The sequence below is a fragment of the Echinops telfairi genome, unplaced genomic scaffold (assembly GCF_000313985.2).
Source record: "Echinops telfairi isolate 266 unplaced genomic scaffold, ASM31398v2 ScPeMD7_2;HRSCAF=8, whole genome shotgun sequence".
Taxonomy (NCBI): Eukaryota; Metazoa; Chordata; class Mammalia; order Afrosoricida; family Tenrecidae; genus Echinops; species Echinops telfairi.
The window spans coordinates 29,352,542-29,372,159 of NW_022103898.1; the positions used below are offsets into that span (position 1 = coordinate 29,352,542).

The following is a 19,618-nucleotide window of genomic DNA, read 5'->3' on the forward strand; positions in this document are numbered from 1 at the left end:
GGGGGTGCACCATTCCTGGAAGTAGTGCAATACCAGGTCGATGCATGGAGTGGATGGAGCAAGCTCCTATTCCACCTCCCTTATAGTCTTATAGTCCTTGCGTCTAAGGAGCATTCTGGTGAACAAAACAGATTTGCTTGTTCTTCTGGGAGTTCATACTATATTTAATATAGAACTATAGTTAAAATGCACCTATGCTTCTCTGGTGTTCTTTATTCAATGTTCAACTCTACATAGGCATATGAAGCAATTGAAGATACCATGGCTTGGGTCAGGCCTGCTTTAGTCCTCCAAGTGAGATCCTGGTTCATCAACACTTTAAAGAGGCATTGTGTAGCATATTTACCCAATGCAATGTGTTGTTTGATTTCCTTACTCCTGCCTCCATGATCATTGATTGTGGATCCAAGCAAGATGAAATCCTTCATGTGCACTAAAAAACAAAACCAAGAACAAACTTAGTGGTACTGAGTCAATGCCAACTCACAGCAACATGCACATATACACACACTTTCCCCATGGACAATGAGTCTTTAGTTCTTTGTTTTCCTTCTACTCAAGAAGGACAGTTTAGTACTGTCTCATGAGTTTCTGACAGTATAATGCTTTACTGGAGTAGAAAGCCCCATCTTTCTCCTTTATATGCATTGGCAAGCTAAAAACACCAAATGCCCCCCCCCTCCACCAGAAAAACTCAAAAGAAGAAAACAACATGACTTACTTTATTGTGATATTTGCTTTATTGCAATAGTCTTGAGCAAACCAACAATATCTGCAAGGTATGTGTGAGAGGGCACCTAAAAATAAATGGAAAAAACTCTGCTGGGAGGAGCTTTCGTAGTATGCCTCCCCCCCGCCCACCTCCCCACCCCCCCCACCAACCAAGCATGGAGCAACTTGTTCTGAGTTAGTGCACCCAGTGGCATCGCCTGGGAAGGTGCTCTGTGGTTACAGTGAATATTTTCTTTTCTTTTTTCCCCCCAAGGGGGTGCACCATTCCTGGAAGTAGTGCAATACCAGGTCGATGCATGGAGTGGATGGAGCAAGCTCCTATTCCACCTCCCTGCTCCAAAAATCCATTTAATATATTATCCTCAGATAGAGGATGTATCAGATATTAAACTGATAAGAACAGATACTACACTTGATCTTAACCAAAAGGCCAAGAAGCAATACAGTGAATGTTTTCATGAAAGCAGTTTCTCTCGCAGCTCAGTTTTTGTGATGATGGCCAATTTAAGAGAATAGTGTGTGGCTGTGAACTTTTATCTCCTGCTTGGTGGGGGTGGGGGTGGGGAATGCCACAGAAACTGTTGTGATGTTGAACACGGCTTATAAGGACAGTGTTATGGGAAAAATTCAAGTGTATGAGCCATTTTCTCATTTCAAAAAAGGTGAAGCATCAATTGGTGACAAACCTTATTCTGGACATATCTCAACTTCCCTAATGGATGAGAATGTTGACAAAACTCGTGCACTGTGCTTGAAGACCAATGACGAGGATGGACCGTTGAAGAGATGGGGAGCTTGGCTCAGTGAATTTTAATGGAAGATTTGAGAATGAGAAGGGTTCTGAGAAATTTGTGCCTTGGTTTCTGACTGACCAGGAAAAAAGAGTGTGGAGTGGAAACATGCTGTGTGTTAAAAGAACAGCTCCAAAGTGACCCAGACATTTTTTATAAGGTCATTACTGGTGAGGAGACATGGTGCTACTCTTATGACCCCAAACACAAACATCAGTCAAGTCAGTGGAAGCCACTATTATCACCTCGCCCCCAAAATACTTGTCAAGTAAAATAAAAAATCAAGATGATGCTCATATTTGTCTTTTTGAAGTGAAGACGACGGTGCATCTGCAGTTCATTCTATCATGTCAGACTGTTAAGCAAGCTTTGTATTTAGAGGTTCTGAAAAGATTGCATAACAGTGTGAGACAGAAAAAAAAAGCCTGATTTGTGTCAGATAGGGGGACCGGTTGTGGCACCACGACCATGTGCCTGCTCATGCAACCATCTTAGTCCTCCACCACCAACAAACAAACAAAAAATCCACCTAGCCTGCCTCTCTTGCCTCATGTACCTATTCACTTAACCTCCCACCATGTGACTTCTTTTTGTTTCCATGAACGAAGAGGGACACGAGGGGACAGCGATTTGAGGACAAAGAAGAGGTGAAGAAAAAAAGGAGGGAGGTGCTATCAGCCATCTAAACAGATGAGTTTGAAAAATGTTTCCAAGAATAGAATCGCAGAATTGACAAATGTATTAAGTGTAATGGAGAGTACTTGGAAGGTGATAAGGTTGTTTTGTAAAAAAAAAATTGAAATACATAGCTTTGAATAAAAAATTCCTCCTCATATGCTTTCATCTCAGCTTTGTTCTTCTATAAAGAGGGGTGCTGAGGTTACAGGGTTCTGGGAGGCTGCCAGATTTGAAGTGTGTGGAAATGCAATGCCTACATAAGAGCCTCCTGTCCTAGGCCAGGCATCTCTGCCAGGTACAGTTCCATGTTTGCTTGTTAAGCAAAAGACTAGAGGCTCAAGTCCAATGAGCAGTATTTTGGAAGAAAGGCTCATGCATCTATTTCCCACAGATCAGCCATTGCAAATGGGGTTGCCATGAGTTGGAGAAAACCTGGTGGTAGAGTCAGGAGAAGGCCTATAAAGACTCTGATGTGGCTTTAGAAGTGCTTCAACCTGGAAACCTTTTCTTAAGCTCATGAAAAACATTGTGATGCACACACACATGCACTCACACCTGCACACGTATATATGCACATATACACACACTTTCCCCAGGGACAATGAGTCTTTAGTTCTTTGTTTTCTTCTACTCAAGAAGGAGAGAGAATATTACACAGGTGGAATGAGTAAAGTGGAATTATTTTAAAATGCACCCCCATCCCCATTCCACAGGGGGTTGAGGAGAATTATGTGCAGCTTTCAGGAAATGTCTGTATTTCTCCGTGGGAAGGAACTGTAAATGACAAGGCATCCGTCTGCGTGGTAACAGCTCACACAGGTATGGACGATCCTGAGGGGAGGGCAGACTATGGTCAGCTCTTGCACAAAAGTCACCCGCGGCTATGGAAACCAAGGCCCTGTGCATCTGGAATAGCCAACAGAGTGAAACATGAATATAGCAGAAGATGGGTGAGGGTTAGGTGGTATCTGGTTACACCTCAGATCTACTAAACCACCCTAAAGCTTAGGACAAAGGAGAAGCAGCAAGCTTAATTAGTGAAGCCCCCTCACTTCTTGAACCTGAACCCCAGATGTTTGTAGGCACTCAGTGTTAACAGTTCTTCTCAAACCCTGATATCGATGCAAGTCACCTAGAGACCTTGTTCAAATGACATTTCTGAGTCAGTAGGGTTCAGATTCAGTAGGGACAGTGCTTGGGATGCTATAATTTCCAGGGCTTCAAGCCAGTTCATTCTGTTTTGACTTCCTTTTGTGAATTTCCATTTCTACCTAAAATAGATTGAATCAGAATCTACATTTGAACAAGATCCTCAGGTGAGACTAGGTGATTCTTATAGATCCCCTGGTGATTTCTGTGTAAAGGTAAGATCTTGTTCAATGTATCTTGTTATGTACATTTCTCCCACACTCCTGGACTGAGCATCATGCTCTAATTAGCAAGATGATAAGAGAAGCTCAGGTCCCAGACCTGGTACCAGAGGTTCAGCTTCAAAGGAGAAGACTCAAATTATGTATGAAGACAGACAAATACATTCAATCTCAACTTCACTTGTGGTAGGAGGAAATGGTCCAGATAATGGCTAACTCTTTTGGTATTGGATTTAGAATGCCTTGTATGATGATAAAGATTTTTTTGTCTCTCTAGGTGCCAGCTGATGTTTGGCTGGCTGCTCTGGACTTTATTATGGTTTGGAATTCTTGGGCACATACCAACCAAGAGAAAGAGTGCGCTGGGCAGTAGGAGGAAGCAAGTTTAGAGTGCATGTTGGTCAAGGGTCATCTACAAAGTGTACAGCGTCCATGTGCACAGTTGGGAGCTGGCTATTGCATCAGGATAAGCTGGGATACTAGCACAGGGCTCATTCAGCCCCCCTCCAGAGTTTCCCCAAAGGGATCAAATTGGGTCCCTAACTGCTGCCACCCCACTGAATCCAACTCACCGTGACCCTATTGGATTCAGTGGCACTGCTCTTTCGGGTTCCCCAAACTGCACATTTACTTCACAGGAGCTGCCAGTCTCACCTGTCTCCTGTGGTACAGCTGGTGAGTTCAATCTGCCCACCTGGAGGTTAGCAGCCCATGCTTAAACCGTGGGACCACCAGGATGCCTTAAAATTGAGTAGGTCGGAAGACATAGAAAACAATAGTAAGAGAATGAAAGCAAGGAGATTGTCTGGGTTTCTATTTATATTTTTGAGAGGGGAGAAAAAAATAAGCCGCATAGGACAAATGAAGGAGAAAACCATTAAACAAAAGAAAGAAAAAAAAAGAGAGAAAGTAAAGAGATGAGTGATGGAGGAAGGAAATCTCCTCGGTAGATAAAACAGATTTGCCAAATATATTACGTTCATTAAGCTTTGCCTCTGCTTATAGTGTGTGCTTTTTGGAGGCTTTTCTTAGCATTAACGGACGCACTGGGAGAGGAGAAAGTTGGCAGAGAGAAGCCGAGCAAATATATAAATAAGCTTTGGAGGTTTCAGAAGTTTCATTTCCCACAATAGAACGTTCTCCAGACTGGGCAAACTTTTTCTTACTTAAACAAATGCTTTGAAAGGCAAAGATTTCATATTATCTGTGGAACATTCAGACTAATAATTGCCTCTGTTCGCCCTGCCTTGAAGTCTCAACAGCCTGCAGATTCATGACTCACTACTGGCAATAAGCTCCTTCAAATAAATATCACTTTCCTGGCTGCAAATTGAGTTTCCACAAACACACAGAGATCAGCTTCCCTAACGGGAACTAAGTTTTCTGGGGGTGTATGTATATATATGATTATGAAGCATGGCATTTGCTTTTTAAAAATTGACCAGAAGAGTTTATGGAAAACAACAACAAAAAACCCCCCAAACAAAACACCACAAAATCCCCAAATGGTCAATTTACTACCAGTGAGTTTTTGTGAAAACTCTCGCTAGAAGGGGTGTGGGGTGGAGCTGCAAGGCAGCTGGAAATCTCTCTTAGTTGTGGCTCAAGTAAAATTTTGCTTAAGATCTTCCAACAACAGTTGCAGCAGTGCATTGACAGGGAACTGCCAAAAGTTCAGGCAAGATTCAGAAAAGGATATGGAAAAATGGGTTATCATAACATATGTCAGATGGACCTTGTCTCAGAGCAGTGAAGACCAGATGTTTCCTTCTGTTCTCTTGACTATTCAAAGGCATTTGATTGTGTGGACCATAATAAGCTGTGGCTAACCTTGAGAAGAACGGGAATTCTGGAACACTTCATTGTGCTCATTCGGAACTTGTACTTGGATCAAGAGGCAGTCGTTTGAACATACAGTTGGAAGACTGCATGTTTTAAAATGAGAAAAGGTGAGCATCAGGGTAGCATTCTTTCATCGTATTTGTTCAGTCTGTGTGCTGAACAAACCAGCAGAGAAGCTGTAGTATATGAAGAAGAGTGTGCCATCAGAATCAGAAGAAGTCTTATTAACAATTTTCCATGGGCAGATGACACAACCTTGCTTGCTGAAAGATCAAGGATTGCAGCCTTCAGTTTGGATTATGACTTAATGTACAGACTCAGATTTTCCCATCTGGCCCAGTAGTTAGCATCTTGGTAAATGGAGAAAACATTGAAGTTGTCAAGGATTTTGTTTTACTTGCATCCATACTCAATGCTCATGGAAGCAGCAATCAAGAGATCAAAGCAAGGATGTTACTTTGAGGACTAAGGTGTGCGTGACCCATGCCTTGCTATGCTCAATTGCCTCACCTGCATGTGAAAGTTGGACATTGCATAAAGAAAACCGAAGAATGGATGCATTTGAACTATGGTGTTGGAGATGAGTGTCGAGGATACCAGGGACTGCTAAAAAGACAAACTGATATGTTTTGGAAGAAGTAAGGCCAGAGTGCTCCTTACAGGCAAGAATAGCAAGATTTCATCTTACATACTTTGGACGTATTGTCAGGAAAGGCTAGTCAATGGAGAAGCACATCATGTTTGGTAAAGTGGAGGGCAAGTGGAAAAGAGGCCGTTACCTCGATGAGATGGATTGACCTGGGAACAATTGTGAGGCCGGCACAAAGACCATTCCGTGTTTCACTTTGTTGTGCACAGGGTTGTTATGGATTGGAGCCAACTCCACGGCACCTAACAAAAACTTAGCTGTGGACCTTGAAAATTGCCTACAGTGAAAGGGTGGGGACTTGAAATCGGGATTTGGGATCATAGTTGAGTTTGTTGTTTGTGGTTGAGAGAGAGAACGCCCAACCTTTTGAGCAATTGAAATAACATACAAGAAATAACTGACTCACTCCACTACCAGCGAGCGATTCTGATTCCGAGTGACTCTATTCTTAGTTTAGTGACCAAGACTAAAGCTGTCCTTTTTGGGGCTCTGAGACTGTCAATCTTTATGGGAATAGACAACCAAAGAGGATGGAAGCGTTAGTTACATTGAGGGCTATAGATGCTCCGTGTTGGGGTTGAAACTCTTTTAGTGCAACCAGAATTCTGTTAGTGCTGTTCAACTGCCAATGCCAATTCAATGAACATTATTATGTTTCTTAAATGTACCAGGTGGCAGGAGTAGCAACAGAAATGAGATTTGCTATCTGCTGCATGAACAGTCTAATGGGAAAGGCTGTTGCCCAAATAGAACTTCAGGGGAACAAGAGCTAAAGTGTAGAAACACAGTGGGCTGTGGAAACACAAAGGGGGCCCTGCCTGAGATGTGCAGGTGCATGGCAGGTCCCGGAGGAGTCCTGCCTTACTCTGGCATTTGTCTGTCTCCTGCAGGTTCTTGTCCACATGCTTCTGTCAGTTGACCTGTGTGCCTTGTTTTCCCCTGACTCCATGATACTGCTCCAAGTTCTGCCTGGACTCCACTCTTTGTCCTTCCTCCGGGTTGAGCTTTGTGGGGTGCTTCCTACCTCAGTGATAACAACCCTTCGTGGAGCTTTGGATACGTACTGACATCCTGGTGCTCACCATTTATATACGTTATTTTCCTGATGCGAGCATGATCGCCATCTTATAGACAAACAAACTGAGGTTTACAAGACTTAACTCAAAAGCTCAAGGTCACCTCAACTAGTAAATGGTGGAACGTGGATTTAAGTAAGATCTGCATGACTTCAAAGCCTGGAATTTAAAGCATTAGTCACAACAATGATGACAATAGCAACAGTTGGCATTGATTGAACATGTGCGAGGCACTGCCTCGTATCTTCCTAGTGTTCTTTACTTTGAAGCGTGCCTAAATCGTCAGTGGGTGGCCATGCTATTGGCGTTCTTTAATAAATGAGGAAACTGAGGCTCAGAGAGGTGGCTGACTTGTCCAAGGCCACACAGCTCAGTGGTGGTCTCCAGAGTGGACACTCTTGCTGCTGAGTGACACCGCCTGTGTGCTGAGATCCTCTGTGGGTCTCAACTCTTCTTTGGTTCTGGACACCGACTTCAGCTCCTTTGCTTGAACCTTTCAATTGCTCTCTGGCATTTCAGACCCATCATGACATCTACTGCTCCTGGTGGAAGTGCGCCTTTTGTCCTGTCACTGGATTGGGTGCCTGGAAGGTGAAGGTCAATGTGCAGAAATATAAGAGACCCTGCTCTGAAGCCAGTCACCAGCACGTAGGGGAGAGCGAGAAGACAGCAGCACTGTAGTCTCATGTAATTTGTGCTGCAATGGAGGTCAACATGGGTGCTCAAGTTACCCTGCCAAAAGGAGGCAGTAGGTCTGTGGGTGCAGAGGCCACACCTCCGAAGAGGCTCGCTTGGAAAAGGATCTGGAAACACAGTGGTTCACGAGGGAAAGGTGGGAGGAAAGGCCTTCCATCTAGGGGGGAAATCAGATCTTAATGTAAATTCAAGTTTTTCATCTTCTCACCTGTAGGGTTGTTTGCTGCTCAGAAATCAAAAAGTCTGCAGAATAGGGACCATTATTAAGATTCTTCGACAGGCCTGGCAATTTTCTGAGTCTTTACATGGATCATCTTGTCTAATCTTCACAATAACACTGGGACAGAAAGAAATGCCACTCTTCTCTCCAAGTTCCACATAAAACGCACACGGGGGCTTTGAGAGGAGAAGGTTCCTTTTGCATCTGGTTTGTTTGGGTTCCGAGAAAGAGAGAGAGATTTCTAAAGCTCTGTATACTGCCTGCCAACCTCGGTAGCGTTTGGAGGTTTGTTAAAATGCAGATCCTAGGGCCCAGAATAGATCATGTCTCTTTGGAAAACTCCATTTAGCTTAACTAGTTAAAAAAAATCTGTCTTAAGAATTATGCTCTTTTAAGAACTATAGTAACTGGAAAGATCCGATGCAAATAACCACACTCACTGCTGTTCAGTTGGTTAGGATTCATAATGACTGTATAGGTCTGGGTAGAATTGCCCCTGTGGGTTTCTGAGACTGTAACTAATTCTTCACATGGGACCACAGACCGTGGTTTCGTTCCTGAGGAGCAACCCTGGAGTGATTTCGAACTGCTGGTCTTTTGCTTAGCAGCCCACTGCATCACCACGACTCCAACAGGACTCCTCGAGAGATCAGATAGTGAGTTGATATCAAAGATTAGAGCAGTGAGTTTATTTCAATGAGGAAGGAACAACTCCGACGAGGAGTGGGAGAGTAGCTGCGCAACTTGAACGCTCTAGTCAAAGCCACAGAATTGTCCATATAGAAATTGTTGAATCAGGGTACAACATAAGCAAAATGACAGTCAAGGCCATCCAAAACCGGCTCTGCAGGGGATGCTGGAGCACACCCAATGTTGGGCACCACCTCCACGTGGCAACACGGAGCATGTGAGAAAGCTCGTGGTGGAAGAACTTTTCTTTGTGTGCTCACTGGTTATTTGCTAAAAGAATCAGCCCAGAGAGTTCAAGAGGGGCTGATGTTACCACAAAGGATGAATGTCAGTCTCCTTCAGATCCATCCAGGCAAAAAAGCTTCCAACAAGCTTTTGCGCTTCCTGTAATTTTTAGAAAAAGTTTCTAGGTCTGGCGCCAATACTTTTCGGAACTGAGGTTCCTGTGTGATTGCTTGCCAACAAATGTTATGTAAGGGCGTGTTGAGTGTGTCACTAGAGAGCTGACACCTGGAGTACTCTGTTAATGGCTTCTTTCCTTCAGCTCATTTGTGGGGATTGTATCGAGAGAGATTTACCCACCTTGGTGGGTTCTAGGCGAAAGGGCCCAAAGGGTACATTTCTTCCTCTCCTTTCTCCTATGCGAGACAGAAGACAGCATGGATTTCTTGCATGGAGAACAGTAGTTTTGCTCTCAAGCATAATCATTGTTCTCTTGTCTTAAAAGACATCCAAGTCGGGGATCCTAATTATACAAGTATACAGCAAAGTTGGGCTAAATGCATGAATTCTGAGTTTTCTCTATGTTCATGAAAACCAAGCCCCTGACACCAACCCTAACAACGATGAACCGTCAATGCAATTCAAGTGCTGGGACGTGATAGAGAGGCAGGGGTGGTTAAGCTTCGTCTGTCTCCCCGTTTTCTAAAACACAATGCAGAAACAGGTGCATGCGATGGGCTTTGTGCTGACTTTAAGCACACTTTTCACTACAGTAGTCAAGCTTCCAGGGACAGTTTACAGCAGAACAGGATCTTAACTCCAAACAGGTTTGCGTATTTTCAAAGACTGACCGTGGATTTAATTTACACAGGTTGGAGAGATTTGGAGGAACAGAGAATGAGATGCCAAATGTAAGAAGATGCTTTATTTGTAAGTGCTCACCCATCTGCCTAGTACTGACTATAAAACCACAATGCGATAAACAGGAGCAGATGAAAAAAAATAGGTCTTTGTACTCAAAAATCGTTCTGTCTAGCATGTGATCAAATAAGCATAATCTACTTTGCAGGGTTGCTGTCAGGTTAAAATGTTACACTTACCGTTGTCAGGTTAAAATGCTACTCCCTACTGTGGGGAGCGATGAAACATGTAGGTGGGCCATTGGCTGTCAGAGTCAGAGACACTGAAGAATGACAACCACGTAACATGTTTTGCAGTGGGGAAGTATCTGTTCAATAACCACTGATTTAATGGGTGTTCACCGTGTAAGGGGTCCTGTTGGTGCTGTGGATGAGGCACTGGGTTGGCGATCCTCAAGTCAGCAGGTCAACCCCACCAGCCACCTCATGGGAGAAAATGGGGTCATCTGCTAGGAAATCCACTAGGACTTGACATTGACTTAATGGCAGTGGGAACGGTGTAAGAGAAAGCCCTGGTGGTGTAGTGGTTAAGTGCTCAGTGGCAAACTGAAAGATCAGCAGTTCAAACTCACCAGCTGCGTTGAGGGAAGGGTCTACAACGTGAATAACTGGCTCTGGAGTTTCGCTTTAGGGTCTTCAGAGCCATTGAGGAGTGTGACCTGGCTATTATTTGCTAGTTGCCAGGGGCCCACAGGCTAGCTTTCAGGGAAATGCCCTTGCTCCCTTTGCAGCAGCAACAATGCAGACCTTTTGATGAGCGGGTTCCAGTTCCTTAGCATTTCTCCAATGTCTCCCTAGCCCCTCAGGTCCTCTGATTAATGTCTCTGCACAAGCCCATTTTGACCTTTTGTAATTAGTGCAAATATTTTAAGCTCAGCATATTAATTCCTCTTGCAGCAAAAGCATTTTCTTGGGGAATCATCATAAATCACGAAAAGAAATGAATTGGCCAGTGTGAGAAGAGGCCATTATAGGACAAATAGGGTCTATCTGATTATGGGCTAAAGCGCTAGTTGTCAGGAACAGTTCCTGAGCCCTCAGCTCTCTGACCCAGTCAAAGCGAAGAAGCGTCTTTCTTATTCTGTCACTCCTCAGGGTCTTTGATTCTTTAAAGTACTTTCAGGGGGCTTCATGACAGAGCCAGAAGAATTAGGGTTTCCTGCCAACTTTGTCACCATCCCCCCGATGTCCTTAGACAACTCCCTCATTCCCACTGGGCTTCAGGGCTTTCAGTCACTGTTGGGTAGAACTGCGCTCCGGGGAGTTCTCACCCACGGATCTATCCAAAGTCAATCGCCAGTCATCTTTAAAGACATCCCGGGGTGGACTTGTACCTCCAGACTTTTGTTAAGCAGCTGAGCACATAGCCAGTCGCACCACCCAGGGACTCCTTTGTAAAGTGGGGTGTAAATTCTCCCCCATGGTCTTGCCAGTTCTCAAATCTTCTAGATCAGCGGTTCTCAATCTGTGGGTTGTGACCCCTTTGGGGGTTGAATGACCCTTTCACAGGCGTCGCCCGATTCATAACAGTAGCAAAATGACAGTGATGAAGTAGCCATGACAATCATTTGATGGTTGGGGGGTCACCACAACCTGAGGAACTGTATGAAGGGGTCGCGGCATTAGGAAGGTTGAGAACTGCTGCTCTAGATTTTGGATTCTGCCCCAACCATGACCATGGTTGGACAAGTGGAACTTTGTCCTTCACAGTTCCAGAGAGGGTCCAAAGTACCTGTGCTGTGTCCAAAGTCAAGAGACAGATAAGATGGTTGAAGATGAAGCAGAAGGAAGTCAGGACGAGGACATTGGCGGGCACACAGGCGATAAATGAACTTGTTATGAGTTCAGACATCTGCCAGGAAGCATTAGTGAGAACGGCAATGGCTGTTTGATCACCCGCAGGCCGGAGCAAGCGCAGCATTCTCGAATGTGCTTCGAGCTAGATTTTAGCTAAGGATCCTGTGGTTCTTATTTATTTAGTTATTTACCCTACTTTTTGTATGGATCTTTCCTCTTAACTCTTGAGACCCGTGGCAATAAAATTACACCTGGATCTTTCCTGGCTCCTGGAATTCTTTGAACAGCAAGCGAAGCACCCTGCCTCTAGCCTGTCAGCGGCCAAGACGTATGCCTGTGGGGAAGCTACCGGGGGTCAGATTCAGTCTCGGAATTTAAATTTACATGGGAGTCAGACTGATTCGGTCTCCTGGACCACTGCTGCATCTGGGAGTCTCTCAGCCCAGTGTTTGATTACTTGGTAATTGCTGTTTACTTACCATCTCTTAGGCACAAGCATTTTCTCAGACTCGAGCATGCACGGGAAGGAGGGCTCGCTTCTCTGTTGTCTACTGACTGGGGTGTCGACAACTCAAATAGTTAGAATTTCCCAGAGCAACACCAGCACTCTGGCCCAAAGATAAATCTCTAGCATTCTAAAGGTATCCCCAGCATTTTCAACGCCAAGTTTAGTTATTTCCCAGGGAAGGGTTTGGCTGGCTGTGATTATAGAAATAAATCTGCACTTCATTCTTAGCCCAGTGGCCCATTACAGCTCACTTCAGAGTCTCAGCTCCCAAGAATAACGAGAGTCATTTTATGGGAATGAGCGATTATAAATCACGGACTTTGTCAGTTCCATGTGTTCCCCCCGCGGTCTTTTCTCAGAGTTGTGCCGACAGCGGCCCTGGAGACCCCCTCCTTTGAGACCCCTCACCTGTTCTTTGTTTGCCTTTGACTGAAGCCCCCAGTCAGACCTGGCTGTGTCCCAGGGCCACCTGTTTGTTAGTCTCAAGTAGAGAGATCTTTGGGAAAGGTTCATTTTTTGTAAATGTATTCATAATTCTGGAAGATTTGATGCTTGTTTTCCAACGAAGTTTTGCTCCTCTACTTACTCAAAACAGAACATTGCCTGAGAACACAAACTCCCGGCAATCAAAAGATGAAAGCGAGCCCATCCTGGGTCTGAAGAATTCTAACTAGGGACGGAATGCCTCCAAAGGGCTCCTTCCCAAGGCACCACTGTAAAAAATGTCACCCAGGTGGTAAACAGCGCAGTTTAGGATCTGGGAAATGTCGACGGGGAGTGGCTCATCTGGGAGGAACAATGAGAATGTCACTTTCCAGATCACTGTGACATTGATCGAAATGTATGCATCAGGACAGTCCTATATGTATCGTGTCCATATATATGCACGGAAGCCCTGGTGGTGGCGGGGTTATGCATTGGGCTGCTAGCCTCGAGGTTAACAGGTTAAACTACCAGAGGCACTGCAGGACAAAGACAAGGCTTTCTACTCCTGCAAAGAGTGACAAGAAGGCACCGTTGATTTCCAAACAAGCCTGGCCTCGAAGAGCGATGGCCATCGTGCGCCTTAGAAGCAAGGGTAGTGCCTCTTGGTCTTCCAGACTTTGGATGTGTTGTCAGGGGAGACCAGTTCCTGGAGAAGGACATCAGGGTTGGTTGACAGGCAGCAAAAAAGAGGCAGGCCCTCAACAAGATGGGCACAGTGGCTGCAACCATGGGGTCAAGCGCAGGAGCATTCGTGAGGGTGGTGCAGGACGGGCTGGTGTTTCCTTCTGTTGTGCACGGGCTCGCTATGGGTCGGAACTGACTGGATGGCAACTAACAACAACAACAACAATGAGGTGCAACCTTGGAAGCTCACAGGGAAAGGTCTACGCAGTCCAATAGGGTCACGATGAGTTGAACTGACTCCATGGTAGTGAGCTTTTTGGGTGTGTTTTTCTTTGAGTTTTGGCATGCCCTGTATGGTTTTTAGGGCCCAAGATTAGAAATACTTGGGAACAAATAATGTGAAGTTATCTGTGTTAGCATGAATTAGTAAACATGATATTCCTACTAAACTCTTCATTTGCATCTCTTTAACCTCGCAACATGGGTTTAACAGACAAACAATGAGAAACCTTGAGGAAAGGTTCTGAGTGGTTAAAGAGGAGAACAGGCAAAGTAATGGGGAGAAGTGATACAGATGATGCAGGGGCAGGGTGGAATCCACACCGATCTGGAAGGTACCTTTCAATGTTGACATCGGTGACACCACACGTGTTTGTGTTTTCTCTGTCCTTTTTGCCAGCCATCACCGGGGCAGGTGCTGGAGGGCTATGGCATGGCTAGAAGAAGCTAAAGGCGGGGTTCAGGTACATGAACCTTTAAAAAACTGAGAGTTGGCTGTAAAAACAGCAAGGCAAGGATAGTCATTATTAATACAAGGCAGATGCTAAAGTGATAAACACATAATTAGACTGGTTTAAAAAAAGTTCACAGGCAAATTCATCAGTGTGAAAAACCCTCCCTGCTTTGTCCTCCCCTCCCTGTGTAGACCAGGCACAGAGAGGGAGATTGCTCCTTGGTTTGATTAAAAATACGCACATATATATTCTATACTAGTATACGGATGTTTTAGTAAAATCCAGGAAAAGTTTTACATCTTTCCATCTCAATTTAATCTTTGCATCTCAGAGAGACATGAGTTGAAATTATTATTATTGTTTCAGTTCCTCTACTTTGCTATGGATTTACATTGCAAACAAATTATACTGGATGTTGAAAGACAAAATTAACATTCTTCTGTGGTTACCAGAGGAGGCAAATGTTGGATCACTCATTTTAAAGATTTGACTGGAGCTGAAATGAACACGTATTAATATGGCAAGAATAGGGGATAAGTGTATTATACCATTGGGACGGTATGACAATTCATTTATCACCATTTATGAACTATGGGTGCATACACTGTCACAAATGAAGATGGATGTATTATCTCGTGAGGTCCCCTGACACACAGAAGTAATGTGTGTGGGCATATGTGATTTTAATATATATTAACTTGCAAATAACTCTGTGATGCACACAAGTCATTGCCTATGACAGGAGCGGGGTGCTTATTAGTCAGCACACGACTTAGATTTAAGAGACCCAGCTGGGATCCTATACTGACTGATCAAGGCTCCGCATGTCAACCTGTTACACACACGTTTTATTTTTTGTGGTGTGTGTGGGGGTGGGGGGGTTGGGTGTGTCAGATTTCTATTTAGATATGGAAACTAAGATAAAGCAATAATGTGTTTAAGGTTAGACAGAGGAGCCCTGGTGGCACAGGGATTTAGCTCGGCTGCTAAACTAAAAGGTGGCCAGCTCAATCCTACCTCATGGCTCTGAGGGAAAGAAGACCTGACCACCAGCTTCCACAAGGACGACAGTCTAGACACCCCAAGGGGGTCGTTCTCTTCTGGCACACCAGGTCTCTTTGAGTCGGACTTACCAACGGGGGAAGACAAAGCCCTGGAGCTCCATGAAACACGTGGGTGGTTCTCAAAGCAGCCCTCTTCCTCAGTGACTAGCTCTGTGTCCTTGGGAATGGTAGCTCAGGGTGGGGTTTTGCTCTAAGAGTGAGATGACCTTGACCGAGGGGGATTAGCCGAGAATGGCTTTTTGTTTTCAAAAAGGACTTACTGAGAATGACTAAGCGACACTCAGTAATGATGACAACTGCATAGCACACTGTGTTATGTATTAGTGTTTTAGAATGATTGATTTACCATACAAATGTTTTATAATAAAAAGATTCAGCCGAGACCATATTCCAGATCCATGATTAAGCACTTAATTCATTTAGCTTTAAGTCACATAATTCTTTAAGGAAGCCAATATTATTTTCCCAATGTTACAGATAAAGGTTCCTAGAAGTAAATTCACTTGGTCCAGTTATCAGAGCAGAGGCAGGACTCTGAGAACCAAAGGTGTTCAGATAGCTACCACTGCTTTCTTTCCTAAGAGGCCAATGCGAATACTTAACCTTGTGAGGCTAAGCAGCTAGACTGGGTGATGGGGAGAGATGAACCATTTTCCAGAAGGCGAACTTTTCTTTAATATGATGACGCCTGTACCACTTCAAGGTAGTGGCTGCTCCATTTCAGTTTTATCTTTGCTTAGTTGCTTTCTTGACACAGTCTTGGGGTGCCACAGCTAACAGGACAGACTATACCTCAGCCCTCTGTGTCTGGGGCATCTCTGAGTGTCGGACCCCTACCAGCTCCAGTATTGTCTGTGTGGGAGGCACCTCCCAGCATCTTTGCCAGGCAATCGCATTTCTGAACTAAAAGTGGGCCTTTCCAGTATTGTAAACACCTTTCTCCCCCAGCACAAGCAGGAAGTATCGCAGGGTCATTATTGCTTAGTCACTTAGACCCCATATTGTGTGGATTTCACTTTATCATAGGTGTTCCTTGTGTTTCCACATTAAGTGGATAGTCAGTCCCCTTTAAGAGGCCTGAATGAATGCAGCTAAGACGTCACGTTGATTTGCCCTGGAACTAGGAGCCGAAGGTTATGAGAGAATTGTAACCAGTAGATTAAACCTGTGTTGGGATGGAGGTCAGGCTAGATGGATGAGTGTTCTGGTGGCAGGATATTTCTGACAAGGGACCATTGGCAGAGAAAAGAAGAACGTGGGGGCATCTTGTTGAATGCTTTAGGTTTAGCCCAGGAGTTCGAGTCAGAAAGAGGGGCTCTGACACTGCTGGAACAGGCTTCCGGTGTAATGAAAGGCCACGTCTAGCAACTTGAGCGTGAAGGCTTTCCACACTTAGTGGTGGCGATCAGCGAGACTCCTCCCCGGCCTCTTGGCGGGCTCAGCAGGCAGAAACGGCAGGGCTGTGACTTCCCTCATGTTCCATCAGTGAGGAAAGAGGGTACAATAAACCCAGATTGAGGAAAGGAACAACAGAGCACCGTGGCGCTGTGGAAGCTGGTGCTTAGAAAGCTCTTTTCTTTTCACTCTTTAAAGAGTAGCATTGAGTCTCTGACGTTCGCTGCAAAAAATTTAGAGAACACAGACAAATAAAAAGGAAATTAACAGAAATAATTGAAATCTCATACATTAAAGAGAGAACCGATCTGTCATCCTTTTTGGTATGTGTCTGTTAAAATCTTCCATATACAGTATCTGCATATCAGTACATATGTTACTACTACTTGGTAGTCTTAATTTTACACTACACAGCGTAACAGAAACACATTTCTGAGTCATTACGTGTTTGTTTATATGGCTTTAATGGTAACATCTTATCTTGTTTTATATATCATAAATTATTTACTCAACTTCTCTTATTGTATATCTAAATATTTTTATTTACCCTAAAAAGCACTGGAATGAATTTTCTTCTGCCTATATTTTTGTTCCAATCTATATTGTTTCCTTTGGACTAGATCTAGAAAGTAGAATTGTTCGTTCACAGAGGATAATTCAGAAATGTTTTCCTAACCTGACCTTCAGAAATGTTGAGCCAATTTTTATTACTGCTTCCTAAGAAGTAGTCAATACGCTGTATCATTTACAGCATTTGCCAATTTAATAGCAAAATGGTATTTATTTGTCTTCATTTATGATCATTGATTATCATTGATGTTGTTTTTCAAAATGTTTTAAAATGATTTTAAAAAATGTGTATTGGTCATTTATATTTCTCCTATGAATTGATCCGTGGCTTTTGTCCACTTTTCTATTGGGATGTTTATCTTTTTATTGGTTTATAAGCACTCTTTAGAGATAATTGTTGTCCTGTGATAGATATGCTTTTAATTACTTTAAAAGCTCCTGTTTGATGGCAACATAGGTACAAATGTGCTTGATGCAATGGATGTATAGATTGTTGTAAAAGCTGTGAGAGCCCCCAATAAAATGATTTATTAAAATGAAAAAAACCCAAAACCTAACCAACCAACCAACCAACCAAACAAACAAACAAACAAACAAGAGCTAAAGAAGCAGAGATGGAGGAAGCCATGTGAGGCTCACCAGGCAGATGGCAAGCGGAGCAAGGCTCACCGGGGGGAGAGGAGTTAGATGAGCTGGAGTCAAGCGAGAGAGGAAGCCTCCCCATAAAGCCCACACCCAGAATTTGGACTTGAAGCCAAAAATGTGAGTGGGGTGGGAGGGGAAAAAATGAGCTGAAGCCAGAGGCTTAAGTGGAGAGCAAATGTTTCAAGAATGATGAGGGCAGTGAATGTACAAATGTGCCTTACACAATTGATGTATATATGGATTGTGATAAGAGTTGTATGAGCCCCTAATAAAATGATTAAGAAAAAAGAATAATTAATACCACCCCCATTCTGTTTGTTAAGCTTAAAAAAAAGCTCCTCTTTCTTAAAAATCATCTCGTAACTATTTAACCTGTCATTTTTGTTCATTTTATGGAGAAGACTGGCCAGGCTGTTATAGTCTCCATCCGCTCAGTTCTCTGGGAAGTTGACAAAACCAGAAAGCCTGGCCTGGTAAGGAGATAGGCAGTAACCAGAGTGATGTAAAGCGAGGGTCCTCACAGGTTGCTGCCAGTGGTCAGATGATGTACTCCTCTCAGTTACTAAATTGTTTAAACTTAGGTGAGCACAGTGATCTCTCAACCTATCAAATTCAACCATTTTTGACATTTTCAGGCTAAGGGTTCGTCTCAGAGTTCAGCCTATCTTTAGGACCAACATGCCTTCGTTCAGGGGAAAGGCCCAGCTAAGTATATTAGTTTGGTGGATTCCACTCAGTATAAACGCTTGCCAGAAGGAAGATTACATAAGCAATAAGAAGCTGCTATGGCTTCTCCTAAATATTTGTTTGGAAATTTGGTTTTCATAATAGTCTATGTCAGTGTGTATTACCTGTATCTGTGTATTTCTTTTACCTTTAAAAAATAGTTTTATTGGCATTTAATTCACATATCATATGATTCAATAGTTCAATCACATCAAGAAGAGTTGAACAATCATTACCACTATCAATTTTAGACCATTTTCTTCTTTCTTGTACTTACTAGTCCCCATTTCCTCCAAGCTCCCTTCCCCCCAAGAAACCATTAATATAGCTACTGTCTCTATAGATTTACCTATTCTGTATGTCATCTACAAAAACATACCAAAAAGAACAACAAAATAACATCAGTAACAAAGTAAAGCAAAGAAAAACCCCCATAGAAAAGAAAGCAGAAAATATTAAAAAGTAGAACAAATTAAATTTTGACCTAACTGTGTCTGCAGTAATCCACTTTCCAAGGCACTCTTCACATCAGCCAGACTATTCACATCTTTGAAGGCAAATATTCATGGATTAGGCCTCGGTGAATGCCTATCTTTTGTTTTATTATGGAAATTTCAACCATCAACCAAAGTAGAAAGAATGATCTAACATAATCCTCATGTAAACACCAATTAGCTTTGACAATTGCCAACTGTTTTGCTTTTCTGTTTTATGAACTTCTTCACTATCCATCCCCTCCCCCATGGTGTTTTAAAACCAATCTTTGACACCATTTTATTTCACCTATAAAGATTTTAGAGTGCAATGCTAATGAATAAGAACTTTAAAAAATACAACCATTAAACTGTCCTATTCCTAAATAGCCAATTAAGATAGCCTTTCTAGCCATAATTCCTCACAGGATATATAATAACATTTAGCCTGTATATCTGCGGTTATAATCCCATTTTGGAGACATTTATCTGCTGTAATAATGCCAGGATTAAGGTGGGACAGTAGTGCTTTTTAGGCAATTCCAACTGTGATTTGGTTTTCAGAATAATATATGCACATGTATATTATATGTGTGTAACTTTTACTTTTATTATGGGACTTTTCTATTAATCCTCAGTCAAGAGTGTGAACTAAGTCACCAGCCTTTGTTTCCTTAGGGGTATGGCCTCTTGAAGGCGCCCAGTTACAC

General features: G+C 43.3%; 1 non-coding gene across 1 annotated transcript; it reads right to left on the bottom strand.

Annotated features, from left to right (window-relative positions):
* Positions 1–983: 983 nt before the first annotated feature.
* Positions 984–1,174, bottom strand: LOC115870851. Its single transcript, XR_004046958.1, has one exon. It is a non-coding gene; the product is annotated as a U2 spliceosomal RNA (small nuclear RNA).
* Positions 1,175–19,618: the final 18,444 nt, after the last annotated feature.